Raw genomic sequence first — 16,131 nt, 5'->3', positions numbered from 1 at the left:
ATTGTTATGAGACCTATTTCTTTGGCTTATGAAAACAGTCTTGCTACTTTATACTAAGGCATTATGTTCTGATATAATTTTTTTTTTTTTTTTTTGCATTCTTTCTTCTACTGACTCTGGCTCACTGGATGCCTGGGGTATATGTGTGCTTCAAGAGACTGCAGTTTTGGGACATTTGATATAAGAAGCTGCTGCATGTGCCAGCAAGGAGCTAATGATTCAGCAGAAGAGTCATGAATGATGAAGCTAAGCTTGCCAGTTACTGTGCTTTACTTTTCCTGTTGACCTTGAGTAAGTTCAGAGTCCTGAATGGGCAATTTAGCATTTACCTGCTGAGTTCCAAGTGCCCACCTTGTTATGACCTCATGTGATACCGTAAATTTGGCAGTTTGTCTGCTCTAGTTTGGCATTTAAGGAAAATCAAACTATAATCTTGAAGAATAGAAAAGATATTAGAATTGTGGAACACATTCTAGACTTCAATACATAAAATAATGCTGATCTGATCTCATGGGAAGACCAATTTTATAGACAAGACAAATGATGTGTATGTGGAACAAAACAAATACTGAATAAAAATAAGTTCCACAGATTTAGTCAAAGCATTCTTGGTGAGTGTCAGGGAAGATAGTCACATGTTGACAATTGAGGATGAAAGCTGGGACACAGTGGAACATTATGCTCGAATCTTATGACAGGATATTACATTTGCTTCACTTGCTCCTTATGTCTGAGACATAATTGAATGTTCTTTAATATGTCTTTCTTCCCCCAAGCAAGTATGCCCTGACCCAGTTACAGAACATTTGTGGCAATTTTAGATGAAGGGTTGAGGGAGAGGGTCATGAGTCTGAGATAGTAACAGAAAATTTAATTTACTTTGTAGATCTCCATGCCTGCTTGAAGGCTTCTGGCATAGTATTGATACAGTTTTGCTTGGCCTGAGTCTTTATTTTAGCTTGAAAAATAACATTTGTTAAAATAACAAGGTCTTTGAACTGATCTTTGGTGAAGGATTTTATTTGAAAATAAGGATTAATCCAATTTTACTTAATTTTTCAAGTGCTCAAAAATAAACTAGAGTTATGTACTGTGTCTATTGTTCAATTAAATGCAAGTAAACAGATGTTACTAGGTTGCAACTTTGTGTGCGATCCCTTGTGAGGGGCTTTGGAAGGAAGAGAAGTAACTTCAAAAAAAAAAAGCAAAAAAAAAAAAACAACCGTTTAAGCTTCTGTGAAAACCATAACATTTGTCTCTCATTTGTTTTTGTAATTAATATTATTTGAAGACAGTAGTATCCATCTCTAATCTCTAAAAAACTAGATGTACGTGAAATTCTAACATGACCTAGAATAGAGCCTGCAAATTATTTTAGCTTGAGAAAAATTAAACTACACATATATGCTTCCTAAAATTCACACCCCAGCCTGAGTGAGAAAGCTTCTGAATTGTGCAGAAAAGTGAATACTAGTATTCAAATTGGTTGGGGGAAGACGTTCACTGAAGTTATTTGTTTTTAGGGAGGCACAGTAGTGTGGGGTGGTGTTTTTCAAACTGTAATTTTCACCTGGGAAATTTGTGATTTGTCTGGGGATTTTGTTAAAATGCAGATTCTGATTCAGTACGTCTGATATAGGACCTGAGTCTCTAGTCCTAACAAGCTCCCAGGGGAGAACAGTGCTGTTGGTCCAAGGATTCTACTTGGAATACGAAGGGTTGGCGGGGGACATCACCTACATGAATCCTAAGGTTAAATCCTAGTTCCATATACTGGATGATTTGCCTTGGGCAGCTCAACTTCTGTGAGCTCCAAATTGCTTGTAAAATTGAACCCATAGGAAAATTGTAAATATATAACAGATAATATAGATAAGGCCAGCTTGCCTTCCTGCCTTTCTTTCCCTCTCTCCCTCTTTCCTTCCTTTTTTTGGTATTACAACTATGGACCTTGTTGTCAGTAACTGTAAATATACAAGGCTATTGAAATTAAATAAAATCTCATAGACCATTATTATTATCATTCACTATTTTTGGTGGGGTGGGACCACTTTTAGACTGTAATTTGTTGAATTATTCCAAATATAGGACAAAATAGAAATAAGTATGAAGTAAGTTGGATGGAAACAACAGAAAGGAACACAATAATTAGAGATTCATCTAGAGCAGTTCTCAAAGTGTGGCCTTGCCAAGCAGCCCAAGCCTCACCTGGGAACTCGAAAGAAATACAAATTCTCAGAACCTGCCCCAGACTTATGGCCCAGTCACCTGTGATCTAGGCTCTCCCCATGATTTTTTTTTTAAAGGATTTTCTATGTTTTTTTTTCCCCCAAATTTTTAAAAGTAAGCTCTACACCCAATGGGGGGCTTAAACTCACGACCCTGAGATCAAGAGTCTACTGACTGAGCCAGCCAGGTGGCCCTATCCTTATATGTGAGAACCCCGATGAAGAGGAAGAAGCTGTGTATTTGGAAGTGTTCTGTGATGATGGATTTAGTGAACCATATCTGGCTCTGTGCTCTAAAGGGACCCTATTCCATTTTCTGAGTCCAGCTCCTCACATTGGTGAATGGTTCTGCTCAGAAAGTATTCAATGTGCATTACTAATGAAACAGCCAGATGTTAAATAATCAGGAGCCCAAATGAGAGGTACTGATGGGGATGAATGCAAGACGGAGAATAAAAAACAAAGAGTAATAGGAAAAATTGATGGAGTCTAGGGGTCAAGGAAAGCTGGTCTGAAGAGAATCAGGTCAGTGACATGCATCCAAATATTTAAACTCAAAATTGACAGGCACAATATGCTTATTCCTTTATATTTTTCTTTTATATAGTAATGAGGTAGAAGTTGTTACATGGGCAAATGAAAGGTTTAAGGAAACTATCAAAATTTTCAAACTATATTGGAGTATAGAGAATGATTCAAACTAAAATATCTGTAAATCTAGGAGCCTTCAGTGCCCCCAGAGAAAAAAATAATACTTTAAAAATTGTAGATGAGCACAGTCTCTAGAAGATTCAACTATTGATGCACCTGTAAATTCAAGTCTGTGATGCCTGCATTTTAACATCTCTCTTGAAACCTGAGTTTGTCACACACTGCTTTCACTAAGGCACCTGCTTGTATCTGTCTATCTCCACCCACAGGGCATGACATTCTAAAGAAACATTTCTCAAAATAGGAAGAGAAAACCAGCTTTGTGGAAGATGATGTAACATCTCTTGACTTCCTAACAGAACGTTTTGCATTTCAACAAAGGCTTAAGAAATCAGTGACCATCACTGTATACAGGCAGTGATTTGAGATAAACTATGTAACCAAACATTTTAAAGTTTTCATACTTGGTTTGTTACTGGGTCAGGGGAAAAGAGGGGAAAGGAAAGGAGGGAGGGAGGGAGGGAAGAAAAAAGGGACAGCAGTGTGTACACCATTTTATCTGTGTTCATGAAGAGTTAGAAAATGATACTGTGTGTATCTTAATTAAATGGGCATCATAAAACACCAGGACCCTGTTTGCTTGTGGCCCTTTGTGAAAGAGTTGAGTGAACAATTTGTTCAGTCCATGGAGATGAGGCTCAGGTTGGGGCATGCTCACCACCATTGGCCTATTTCTAATCAATGAAAAGAAGAGAATTTGATAACACCCTGAGAGTGGTGGTGATGACCCAAAGAATCAAGCGAGGACCATGCCTTGTTCCTTCAGCTGCATTTCCTCTGTGATATGTGCTGTTATTTTCCTTGGTGATAAGCTTTCATTTTTTTTTTAAAGGAAAGGAGGGAAGGATGAAGAAACAGAGACCTCATTGTTCAGTCTATCCCTAAAATCCCCACTGCACCTTGCCCTGAGGATGAAGGGTATTTTTCTGGCTTCATTAAAGGGAGCCCTGTCTTACTTGGCCAACATGAATGAGAATTTCCCTATTTTTAGTGGCGAAGAGATGCTTATGATGAGCACGAGTGATGCTTTTGTGGAGGAGGGTGTCTAAAATCTTGTTTTTATACTAGAAAAACAAGTCGAGTTTAACTCACATACTTTGAGTTTTGCCTCACTGCTTCAATTATGTTTATTTTATGCACTATTAGACAACGAGGTCAGAATTCGGTGTCTTTTTAATATTTGTATCTTTATTTCAGGTATATTGACTCTAAATATTGGTTGAACAAGTAAATACACAAATCAATAAATTACTGTTTCTTAAAATGATATTGCCGAGTTATATTTCTGTTTTTGATAACAATTGCGATGAACTTTGAGAAACCAAAAATCAAATTATTTGGAGTAGGAATGAATATTATATTTACTGAATGAATGTGAATTAAACTGGATTTCATCTATTTTACCACTGAAGAAACAAAAGGGGTTAACTCATTTTTCTCATGGTTTTCTGTTTAGTCACAGAACTGGTATTAGAATACATTTTTGAAATACAGAAAATTTTAAACATTTGCAAAACTAGAGGAGATAATATAATAAATTTCATGCTTCCATTAACATCTTTAAGCATTTTTCATTCATAGCCAGTATTTTATCAATACCTACCCCTACCCTCCACTGTTCCCATATTATTTTTATAGCAGTCACAGAAATCCTAAAATTTTATTTCTGAACATTTCAACATTTAGCTCGAAATGATAGAGACAGTATTGCACCTTATAATGTCCAGTCAGTGTTCACATTTTCTTGGTTGTCTTATACATTTTTTAGACTTCACTTGTTTGGACTGGGATTCAAATAATGTCATTACAGTGTGATTGGTTCTATCCCTTAAGTATCTTTTAATCTGTAGGTTTTTCCCCCTCCTCTCTTCCCTTTTTTCCATTTTATGAAGCTAGGCCATTTGTCCTATTTTCCTAGGTCCAGATTTTGCTGGGTGCTTAGAGTGCAATTTTCTAACCTATTTTTTTAAAAAGAGAAACTTGTGGATTAAAGATACATCCTAGATGTTTTCATATGTATGCTTTTTTAAAGTACAAAAAGTTGTGCCACCATATTTATTTGTGTTTGAACATAATTAGGAAGAAAAACTTCAAAAAAAATCTTAAATTTTTACCACAGGATTCCTCAAATGACCTTATTAATTTTCTAAAGTGTTTGTTTCTTGTCTTTCTCTTTGATACTTGGATTAAAACCAACTTTTAATTAATGCAGGAAAAATACAAATCAGAACTGTGACAGGAACTTTCATAATGCTTAAGTGTTTCTTTACTGATTAGAGCAAATCCAAAGCAGTTATATTAATTTTTGTAATTATTCAGTTTTTCATTAGCCATTCAGAATATGAACCAAATGGATGAGAAAATCCCCAGTCGTCTGAGATCTTATGTAATGAAACTCTCTGTAATACTACTAGTTGGTGATGTTTCTGGGTATAGGAGCATCATTATTTGACCTCTCCAGTTTATGTAACCCACATAGCTTCAGATTTTATCTCTGTAGGCTTGTGAGAATCCTCCTAGAGATTTATAATGGTAAATTGGAGTCAGCTCATGCATTTTCGCTTTATGCCATAAAAATACGGGGACTAAAATATATATTAAAGGAATGTGGACTGTAAACTACAGATCACACATAACTAGAAATAGTCTATCTAACTAACTAATTTCACTAGATCTAACTGGCTAGCTCAGTTGGTTAAGTGTCCTACTGTTGATTTTAGCCCAGATTATGATCTCAGGGTTGTGAGATGGGGCCCCGCGTAGGGCTCTGCACTGGGCATGGAGCCTGCTTGAGATTCTCTCCCTCTTCCCCATCCCCCTCTCTAAAAAGAAAAAAGAAAAAGACAAAAAATGGTGGGGGTTGAATGAATAATTATAACATCATAATTATTGGAGTTCACGGAGGCATATAGGATTATATCATATTATATCAAATACTGTGCTTTTTTTTAACCATTGAGTTTTCATGTTACAGTTCTGGACATTTCCTTCTCTTAGTCATTTGTCACTTCTTTATCCTTCAATGTACCTGCCTATGGTAGTTATATCTTTTTCTGATTTGATGATTTTCATATACTTCCTGTGAAGGGAGAATGTGACAATATACTATTTGTGGCTAGAAATGTTTGCTTCTAACCACAGTAATTCTTTTAAAAAACTGATTAATTAAATGCTGTGACTTTAACACCATTGGTTTGACAGGTCTTCTTTCAATTCTTGCTTATCTCAATCAAATCAACTATTGTTATTCAACAGTAGTTCCTATTTTCTGGAATAAGCAAACTGCTATCATGTACTGTAAGCATGGGCTTACTAACATAAATTTAGTCAGGTCCATTTCAATGTTAAAGGTAAAACAAAGCCAGCAAAAACATAAAATTCACAAGGTTATCCTTGTGACAAAACAATTTCAACGCCAGCCTCAAATTTCATTTATCAAAAGATAGTTACATCATAATTACGTTATCTCAAGTGATTATTTTTTTACACTAAGAGTTGGAGTGATATTTATTTCTAGAGTTCATGATGACCAGTTTTCTAACTGAAGCCATATGAGTGTTGAGTGTTTTTCTCCTAGCTTATAGATGAGAAAGCAAGTACACAGGAAACTAAATATTTGTGTTGCACCTCCAATTCTGACCATTTTTAGTGCTCATACTACCCCTTTTTACTAAGTCGGTTTCTAAGGCAGCAGTCACTTAATTCTCTCCCCTCCTATAGCCTGTTTTTTTTAAATGTCTTTTTTTTTTTTTTTTTAAGATTTTATTTATTTGACACAGAGAGACACAGCGAGAGAGGGAACACAAGCAGGGGGAGTGGGAGAGGGAGAAGCAGGCTTCCCGCCGAGCAGGGAGCCCGATGTGGGGCTCGATCCCAGGACCCTGGGACCATGACCTGAGCCGAAGGCAGACGCTTAACGACTGAGCCACCCAGGTGCCCCTCCCATAGCCTGTTTTTTAATAAAAATAGGTTGATGTGCTTTATTACGTGATAGATTTAGGTGTCCCTTTCCTTGGAAGTCTGGTATTCTTGTTGGGACTGTGGGACTTAAATTCAGCTTCTCAAACAGTTTACTTGTTAAATGTTCTCAGCAGAGTTCCCTGGATTGGCAAACTGAAATGCATTTTGGTCCGGCAACATGAGCAGGAGTGTGGGGGGAGTGCTGTATAAATTTGTTTTACTCAACCTTGAAGAAATGTTAAGTGTTAATTCCCTACTTGAAGTAAAGTACACCAAGTGTATACGCAGTGTTCCTGAGAGCTTCCTAATGAACTGAAAAACAAACAATTAGAGGTAGGAAGAAACATATTTCATCAACCCCCTGAGCAGCAATGATTTGCCTTAGCTTGTCATACATACTTGATTCTGATTAAAATAAGGCAAATGAACTAGTTTAACCTTTCTTGATAAAGAAATTACATTCAGTTTTTAATAACGTCTCTAATCTCATACAATATGTATTGTGTAGGTTGATTGTCAACATGCAGGCTAGCAAGGTACAGGAAGACAATTAAGTTGAGGAACGTGTTTAAGTGGTCATGATTGGATTGAGGATTGTTTTTAAATGACCCAGGTGACAAAGGTGACAGTATTGGATGTGATATGCCTGGCTAAAGAGGCTTTCAGAACTTGTAATTAAAGTAAACTCCTCCACAAATTGCTCCACTCCTTTTCAACATTTCTTGGGTTAATGAAAGTCATGTTGGTGGCTGATATTTAAAAAAAAAAAAAAGAAGAACGAAACAGATGAAGGGTAGCAAGACAAAAAGGGAAGGCTAGTTTCCAGGCCCCTTTTACTTTGCTGTTCACACTGAAGGACTGAGTGGAAGAGGGGCAGCTGGAGGCTTTCTGTATAGCAGGGTGCCGGTTAACAAGCTGGCTTCCCAGCTTATGACGTCAGCTGGCCTCTCCTGGGCATAGCAAGATTCTTGAGAAATGATCTACATAATTTTAACCCAAACCCTATTCTTCTTAACTAAGGATAGAGATGATGTTATAGTTAAGATGATGCTTTATGTTTTACTTGAAAAACTTTTTTTTTTTTTGAGATGTAACTGACATAGTATTAGTTTCAGGTGTACAACATGATTCGATATTTGTGTATATTGCAAAATGATCACTGCAGTAAGTCTAACATCTGTCACTACACATAGGTTACAAATTTTTTCTTTTTGTGATGAGAATTTTTAAGATTTAATCTGAGCAATTTCCAAATATATGGTATTATTAACTTGTCACCATGCTGTACGTACATCCTCATGACTTATCGCTGGAAGTTGGTAGCTTTTGACCCTCTTCACCCTTTTGCCCATCCCCTACCCCTGGAAACTACCAATCTGTTCTCTGTTCTTTGAGTTCATGTTGTTGTTTGTTTGTTTTTTTAAAGATTCTGCATGTGAGATCATAGTTTGTCTTTTTCTGTCTGACTTATTTGACTTAGTATAACACCCTTGAAGTCCATCCCTATTGTTGTAAATGGCAAGATTTCATTCTTTTTTTTTTTTTTTAAAGATTTTATTTATTTATTTGACAGAGAGAGACATAGCGAGAGAGGGAACACAAGCAGGGGGAGTGGGAGGGAGAAGCAGGCTTCCCGCCGAGCAGGGAGCCCAATGCGGGGCTCGATCCCAGGACTCTGGGATCATGACCTGAGCCGAAGGCAGACGCTTAACGACTGAGCCACCCAGGTGCCCCAAGATTTCATTCTTGATGGCTGAATAATTCATTGGGTATGTATGCCACGATTTACTTATTCATCCATAGATGGACACCTAGTTTGCTTCTATGTCTTGGCTGCTGTAAATAATGCTGCAGTAAACATAGGGTATGTGTATCTTTTGAGTTAGTGTTGTCATTTCTTTTGGATAAAAGCCAGAAGTGGTGGTTTATATTTTTTTGGGGGGGAAGCAGGTTCACCGTATAATCTCATATGGCATGTTTACAAAAATTTGGAGAAGCATGATCATCCTTACTTTATTGGTGAGGTTCACAGAGATTGTTACTTGCTGAGTAACTAGAACATGAAATTAGATTTCCCAATTTTGAATCCAGAGCTATTCTACCATTTTAATGTCTAGATTTTTACCTGAATGTTACAGTGGAATTCTTGATAAAGAGCATCTTGCAGTGATCAGACATTATTACCTGCTACTAAATCTGTTGTTGGTTCTCTCAACTTGCTACAGTGTGTGACTTTTTCTCTTTATGGGAATAGGTTGACATATATCCTTCATTTCAAACACTATAAAATGTAATATAAAAATAGAATATGACTCTTGTTTTACCTTATGTATTTTATTTTATTTTATTTTAAAGATTTTATTTATTTGAGAGAGAGAGAATGAGAGAGAGCGAGCACATGAGAGGGGGAGGGTCAGAGGGAGAAGCAGACTCCCTGCCGAGCAGGGAGCCCGATGCGGAACTCGATTCGGGGACTCCAGGATCATGACCTGAGCCGAAGGCAGTCGCTTAACCAACTGAGCCACCCAGGCGCCCTTACCTTATGTGTTTTAATATGATATAATGGGGCCTTTTATAATGCTACCTTCTAATTTCATGCTAGGATTGTTTTGTGTGTGAAATCGAGTAATTCCCTTTTCTTTGGGAAATTCTGGTTATGAAAATGTTGGTTTCTGGTTATAGAATTGTGGTACAGATAGTAACTCAGTGGAACAGAAAAGGGTCCAGGAACAGGCCTATATGAATACTCATGTATGTGAAGGTGGCATTTCAATTCAGTGGAGAGAAGGTGTTTTTTTTCAGTAACTAGTATGGGGGTACAGTGTTTCATGTGGAAAAGCAAAGCAGGATCTTAAGTGAAATTTTCCTTTTCACTTGTTCTGTCTTAGGTCATATTTGTAACTATGTTTTTGTTTTATTTTTATAATAAAAATAGCTTACTTTTAAAAAACTGGTGACCTCATGATTTGATTTTCTTTTGTTGCGTTAATACCAGTTTATTCTGTTGTTACCATGAAAAATGAATTGTTCTAATGTTTCATGTTTTGCTCTTTATAAATCTTGCATATGTATTTTTAAATGTGGACTTTTAAGTTGATAAAAAAATACCTTAAAAATGCAGGTATTTTTTTTTTTTTTTAAAGATTTTATTTATTTATTCATGAGAGACAGAGGCAGAGGGAGAAGCAGGCTCCCTGCGGAGCAGGGAGCCCGATGTGGGACTCGATCCCAGGACCCTGGGATCATGACCCGAGCCGAAGGCAGACGCTTAACCGACTGAGCCACCCAGGCGTCCCGCAGGTATTTTTTAAATAGGAAAGATCTATATATTTACATTAGAAAGTATTGTCATGTATTGGCAAAATGATTCCAAAGAAGCCACATTAATTGATGTATTCTTAAAAAACGTATCAAGTCCCCCCCCCCCCCCCCCGCCAAAAAGAGGATGCAAGGCAACCACTCACACAGCTCCCTGTATTTCTTCATAAAACACAAACATTCTTGAAAGTACTTATTCAGTGTTTGTCTTTTCCCCTGAATTATTAGCTCTGTGAAGAAGAGGCCTCCATGGTGGGATCTCAGTAAGCTGGCTTACCTCAAATTATAGACAGACGTAAATAACACACACACACACACACACACACACACACACACACACACACCCACGTGCACGCACTCTCACAGATAAACCATTTCAGAGTGGGATCATTTCACTGACGGCATGCTATTTCAGATGCTGGGCACAGCTTACACAACCCTCTCCCCAGCAGATGCTCAGGGAGTCCCAGTGTCCTCTCTAGGAGCCACCTAGTGAGATGCATTGCAACAGTTCTGTCTCAGCCTGGGTTGCTCATAGACTCATCTGAGGAGCTTTTACAAATGCAGGTGCCCAGACCCCACCCTAAGCAATGACATCAGTCTCTAGTGATGAGGTCTTGGAATCAGGATGTTTGCAGCCTCTGGGAAGTTGGTCAGGCAGAACAGGTGAGAGATCACCACCCTAGGAGCCTTCTGAGGGCGAGGGCTTTTTGGGCCCCAACTTAGGGGTCCCTTTAGGAGCGGGGGCACCTGCTTGGGGAGCATCATCACTTGGAACTGCTTCCCTTGGTGAGGGGCTAAACCCCTGAGCTCATAGGCTGGATTCAGTGGTAGTCTCATCAGTTAGGCCTTGGGATGAAAAGAGGTTGATGAATAGATGTTCAAGTTATAATTTCTACTGGACATTCCTTCCTGGTCTATAGAAAACTTACAGTTCTGTACTGATTGTGCTAGTTTGCTTGGGCTGCTGTTATAAAACACCACAGACTGGGCGGCAGCTCAAACAGGTGTGCATTGTTGCATGGTTCTGGAAGCCAGCCGCCCAAGCTCAAAGTGTGAGTAGGGTTGGTTCCTCCCGAGGCTATGAAGGAGAATCTGTTCAAGTCTGCTCCCCTAGCTTCTGGGGGTTTTCTGGCCCTCTTTGGCATTCCCTGGCATATAGAGGCACCGTCCAGTCTCCGCCTTCATGTTCACATGGTGTTCTCCCAGGTCACCGGTTTATTATAAAAGATGTAACTTAGAAACAGCCCAATGGGAGAGATGCATAGGGTGAGGCATAGGGAAGGGGCTAGAAGCTTCCACACTCTCTGACTTCTCATCTTCCCCGTATCTCCATATGTTTACCAACCTGGAAGGAAGCTCCGAAGCAGGTACTTTTATTTTTTATTTATTTTATTCTATTTTATTTAAATTCAATTAATTAACATACAGTGTATTATTAGTTTTGGAGGTAGAATTCAGTGATCCATCAGTTATGTATAACACCCCATGCTCATTACATTACATGCCCTCCTTAATGTCCATCACCCAGTTACCCCATCCCCCACCCCCCTCCCCTCCTGAAACCCTCAATTTTTTTCCTATGGTTAAGAGTCTCTTATGTTTTGTCTCCCTCTCTGATTTCGTCTTGTTTTATTTTTTCCTCTCTTCCCCTATGATCCTCTGTTTTGTTTCTTAAATTCCTCATATGAGTGAGATCATATGATAATTGTCTTTCTCTGATTGACTTATTTCCCAAACAGGTACTTTTAATAGGTAGTTTTAATTCCCCAATTTCCTTATGTTGCTTCTTGAGAGCTTTTGATTTTACTTTAAATTTTTATTTTATAATACTCAGCATTCTTTTATGATGCAACTCCTGTAACTTTCATTACAGGCAAAGATGATTTCTGCTCACCATTTTATTTATGGTTTCCTTATCTGAGCTGAACTTCTTACAGCCATGGCTCAGTTGTCAACGTGACACAGCTTCTACTTCATTAAAATCTGGATGCCAATGTCAGCACCTCAGAAACACTACACCTTTATCAAATAATTTGAAATGAACTTGCATAATTGAGGTTGTTATATGATCTCAGAACACAAGAATCCAAAGTGAAGGGTATGAAATATTACCTGTCTTTTTTGGTGATACATTTAAGTGGGGTGCTTTACAATACCTCCAATTAATCCTATAGATAAACAGCTACAGTTTTCTGTCGGTGAGATACATACACATATTTATTACCTAAAATACTTTTTTACATTATAAAGAATGCTTAATAGATGCTATAAGAACATTTAGAATACAAAGTGAACTAGTAGTTTATTGTAGGATTCTGACACCCACCTGATTTTCATTAAACTGGACATTTATATTGCTTTATTTAACTACTTTCCCACTTGCTTTTCCTAATACTTCTTTCTTCCATCTAACCTGCCATCTCCATGTATCTTTTCAGTTACACGAAAGAGAAGGGAATAAACCATGCTGCTGTGAAATCTTAACCTGTTTTTGTAAGACCTCTGGATGGTATGGACTTGTAGTGGAGAGTGGCTAAGAAAAGGCAGATGGTTCAAAGACTGAGGATAAGGTCGGGTCTGCTGTTACAAGTAGATGTCAGCATCATATGGACTTACTTTTCAGAGAATCATTCACAGTAATCATTTCACAGCAGAACTGTGGGAAAGGTGTAGAGATTTCCCCTGCCCCCCACAGCCCGTATCCTTCCCCATTATCAGCATCCCTTGAAGTATACATTTGTTACAATCAACAAGCCTGCTTTGATACGGTACAATTACCCAAAGTCTGCAGTTGACATTATGGTTCACTGTTAGCATCGTACATCCTGTGGATTTCAACAAATGTATGATGACATGTATCCATCATTATGGTGTCAGAATTTTCACTGCCTTGTAAAAATCCTGTGTGCCCACCAGCCCTTAGCAACTGCTGATGTTTTTACTGTCTCTGTAGTTTTGCCTTTTTCAGAACATCATATAGTTGGAATCATACAGTATGTAGGCTTTTCAGATTGGCTCTTTCACATAGTAATCTGTGTTTAAAATTCTTCCCTGTCTTTTCATGCCTTGATAGCTTTTTTTTTTTTTTTTTTTAAGCACAGAATAATATTCTATGATTTGGATGTATCACAGTTGATTTATCCATTTTATCCATTTGTCTACATCTTGGTCATTTCCAGGTTTTGATAGTTATGAATAGCTGCTATAAACATATGTGTGCATGTTTTTGCATGAACATAGTTTTCAACTCTTTTGGGTAAATATCAAGGAGCATGATTGCTGGATCACTTGATAAGTGTATATTTAGTTTTGTAAGAAACTGCCAAACTATTTTCCAAAATGGTTGTACTATTTTACATTCCGCTTAGTAAAGCCTGAGAGTTCCTGTTGCTCCCTATTCTTGCTAGCGTTTGGTGGTGGTAGTGTTCTGGATTTGGGTCATTCTTTTTTTTTTTTAAAGATTTTATTTATTTATTTAATTGACAGAGAGAGAGACAGCGAGAGAGGGAACACAAGCAGGGGGAGTGGGAGAGGGAGAAGCAGGCTTCCCGCGGAGCAGGGAGCCCGATGCGGGGCTCGATCCCAGGACCCTGGGATCATGACCTGAGCCGAAGGCAGTAGCTTAACCGACTGAGCCACCCAGGCGCCCTGATTTGGGTCATTCTAATAGGTGTGTAGTAATGGCTTATTGTTGTTTTAATTTGCATTTTCCTGATGACATATGAGGTAGAATATCCTTTCATGTGCTTATTTGTCATCTGTATATCTTTTTTGGTCTTTGGCCTATTTTTTAATCATTTTTTAAAAGATTTTTGTAAGCTTTATATATTTTGCATAATGTTCCTTTATCAGATATGTCTTTTGTGAACATTTTCCCAGTTTGTGTGTTGTGTTATCTCTCAACATTGTTTTTCACAGGGCAGAATTTTTAAATTTTAATTAAATCCAGCTTGTTCAATTATTTCTTTCATGGATTATGCTTTTGGTGTTGTCTAAAAGTCATTGCCAAGGTCTTCTAGGTATTGTTGTATGTTCTAGGAGTTTATAATTTTACATTTTACATTTAGATCTGTAATCCATTTTGTGTTAATTTCTGTGAAAGATGTAAGGTTTGTGTCTAGATTCTTCCTCTTTTTTTTTTTTTTCAGATGGATATCCGGTTCTCTAGATAGGTTTTCCTTTTGTTTTTGTTTTTGTTTTTTTTTAAGATTTTATTTATTTGTCCAAGAAAGAGAGCACAAGCACGGGGAGCGGCAGGTGGAGGGAGAAGCAGGCTCCCCGCTGAGCAAGGAGCCAGATGTGGGACTCAATCCCAGGACCCCAGGATCATGACCTGAGTCAAAGGCAGAGGCTCAACTGACTGAGCCACCCAGGCATCCCATTTTTTTTAAATTAAAAGTTATATGTTCATTTCTGAAAAACAAAAATGAAAACTCACATCTAAATCTCAACATCTGGTAAAATAATCTATTTAAACCTGCAGTATCTAAGAATTGTGCAGTTATATACAATTATATACAACTCACTATATAGAATAATGGGTATTCTGTACCTTGTGCAATAACACGTAGCAGCTATGAGGTAGAATGTAAGACTAAACTTTGTAGGTTAACAGCTCTAAATATCAGTGAGGGCTTGTAATTCTATCAATAATTTTAGCAGTATAAATTGTATTTTCATAAGAATACACTATATTTTGTCTTTTATTTTTTTTCTTACAATATCCAAGTTCAAATGATTACTTTATCTTACAAGATTCAAGATCAATTACATGTATAGCATTAGATTAATAAATATATTTTAAATTGTGTAAACATCCTTTGTAACCAGAACACTGCCTAACACAGATGTGTAGTTATTAATTTTTATTGAATAAATCAATACATCCTTATATTTGTGGTTGATGACCCATAAGTGAGTCAATAAATAATTAAGTACTCAACATTTTCACTGCAAAGTATTATATACTGTTAGGATACAAAAATGAAGTATGACCCTTGTTTTAGGTTCATAACAAAGTCAAGTAGACATGAAAAGTTTCAACAAGGAATAGTTTTTTGATAGTAGCCAGTATAAATAGATGAATTATACATTTATTTTCTTCTGTTTTCCTCACATCCATCATTAAATTAGTTGTGATTTCTATTTATGTATAAATGAATGATTAGTTCAGATGAACTCTTTGGTTTTAAATGATTCTAGTTGGGCTCTACTAATTATAATTCTAGACTATATATATAAATGAAAATCAATATGTACTACATGCAGATAAGTGAAAAAAATACTTTGCCCAGGAATTCCAAAGTTTGGGTTGATCACTGAGGATTGGATAGTTGGGGGAAGTCTTAGACCAGCTAATTCTTGGATGAAGAATATGTGACTTGCAGGGGGAGAAGGAATTCAAACCCTGATAGCTTAGAACCAAAACAGGCTGAAGGATTTGATCTTTTCTGCTCTTTTAACCTAGATCTCAAGCCTGGATATGACTGCTTCAGTGCTAGAAAAGATCAGTTAGTCCTATGGCAGAAAGAAGAAATTAAATGACATGTGTCCATATGTTCATGGCCCATCTGTGCCGGGTGTTTTGTTTGTTTTTAATTAGGGATTGTCTTAGTCTGTTCAGGTTGATATAACAAAGTACCATAGACTGGGTGGCTTATAAACAATAGAAACTTAATTTTTTTAAAGATTTTACTTATTTATTTGATCGAGAGAGAGAGAGAGCGCACGCGCACAAGCAGGGGGAGAAGCAGAGGCAGAGGGAGAAGCAGGCTCTCCACTGAGCAGGGAGCCCTATGCGGGGCTCGATCCTAGGACCCTGGAATCATGACCTGAGCCAACGGCAGAGGCTCAACCGACTGAGCCATCCAGGTGCCCCAATAGTAGAAACTTATTTCCCATACTTGTGGAG

This window comes from Halichoerus grypus, chromosome 7 (genome assembly GCF_964656455.1).
Source record: "Halichoerus grypus chromosome 7, mHalGry1.hap1.1, whole genome shotgun sequence".
Lineage (NCBI taxonomy): Eukaryota > Metazoa > Chordata > Mammalia > Carnivora > Phocidae > Halichoerus > Halichoerus grypus.
Note: the sequence above shows the minus strand (reverse complement) of the source record.